Here is a 1,773-nt window from a genome sequence, read left to right as displayed (position 1 = left end):
CGTTTAGGGATGAACGGGTTTAAGGGTGCGTTTGGTTTGCATGAATGTTTCTGAGGGATTTGAATTCCTAGAGGGATTTGGATTCCGTGGGATTTGGATTGGATTTAAAATCCATTCCTGTGTTTGGTTTGTAGGATTTGGATTTGATGTGAAATTCATTCCTCTGTTTGGTTTGTAGGATTTGGATTTAGATTTTTTTTTGTAATTATTTTAATCACCAAATCTCTTTCATTTTCTTAAATCTATCTATTTAACCAACAAACCTAAAAATTTAACAATCAAACCTTCCAAGCCCGCTTAAGCCCGAAAGTTGAGTTCTGGGGTGTTTATGGATGGTAAATTTTATGTAATAGGAGGGATTGGAGGGTCTGATATGGAGTCATTGACATGTGGAGAAGAGTATGATCTTGCATTTAGAGGATGTGGGGAGCATATCATCGTTATTGGTGGTCCTAAATGCGGGTTCAGACATATAGAAATATATTCTTGGGTCCATAGCTTATTAATTTAGGTAATGATGTGAAGAATTTGCTGATTTTGGATGACAAATGCATGTGATCTAGCTTATTAATTTAGGTAATGATGTGAAGAACCAATAAATTCAAGATCTATTTTAACCAAGTAGGACATTCTACAAGTGGGAGTTATAATTTATCGCATAATCTAGATAGTTTGAAATCATCATAACTTTTGAACTCTGTAGTCATCGGTTTAGCCTCAACTTCAGTAGTTTTACTTCTAACATGTCTTACATTCACCACCCATTGCTGCAATCGGACCATGCACAGGTCATTAGTTTAGATACGTGATATGTCAATTCCGCTTATAGGCGGTAGCAATGGTGTGATAGTGACGGTTTGGAATTGAGGTTTCATTGGCTAGGGTTTCCAATTTCAGGTATCCCAGTATTAGGCAAGGTTGCATCACTTAGCGGCTTCTAAAGTTCTCTTTTAAGGTTAGTCGTAAAGTATCCAGCAACARCAAGGTCGATGTTTACCAATGAATGGCTCAGCAGCAACAATGGTGGTTGTGACATTCTGGAGTCATAAAGATTGTAATGTAATAACGAGAAGATTGGAAAGGGAAGTCTTACCTGCTCAAGCGGGACGAAGAGACGAAGAGGCGAAGAGGATGAGCACCGGTTCAAGCGGGACGAAAAGCAGAGAAGAGGAGAGAACCGGCGAGAGCAGTGGGAAGTTGGAGGGGACCGGCGAGAGCAATGGGGAAAGTGACGAGAAGGTTGGGGCATGAAGATTGAAGCGTGGAAGAGGAGATGTCGCCTGGATTTGGATTTTAAATCCAGCCCATTTACTATGGATTTCAAAATCCCTTGTTTACGGGATTTTAAAAAATACACGGGATTTCAAATCCTGATCAGTTAGCAAACCAAACATGGGATTGGAATGAATTTTAAATCCAAATCCTCCCAAATCCATTCCATTCCGTCAAACCAAACGAACCCTTGAGTTTTTAAGAGTTTTAGGCAAATGCTTTATAAGATAGTATAGATGATCAATTTAGTTGCAATTAGTTGGTATATTCTCAAATTATATGGATTATCGTGTAAGTCGACGAATTTTGAATGACTTAGAGAACGAAATATGTTATATGTGTTGTCAGGGACGGACCCAGAAATTTTTTCAAACGGTGGCACCATATAATTAATATAGTATAATATACATCTAAAAATAATTACAAAAACTATGGTTTTTATAGTACCGATAGGGATGTAAACGAACCGAACGTTCAGCGAACCGTTCGTGAACCGTTCGG

This window comes from Cynara cardunculus (genome assembly GCF_001531365.2).
Source record: "Cynara cardunculus var. scolymus isolate 2C chromosome LG 10, CcrdV1, whole genome shotgun sequence".
Classification (NCBI taxonomy): Eukaryota; Viridiplantae; Streptophyta; class Magnoliopsida; order Asterales; family Asteraceae; genus Cynara; species Cynara cardunculus.
Note: the sequence above shows the minus strand (reverse complement) of the source record.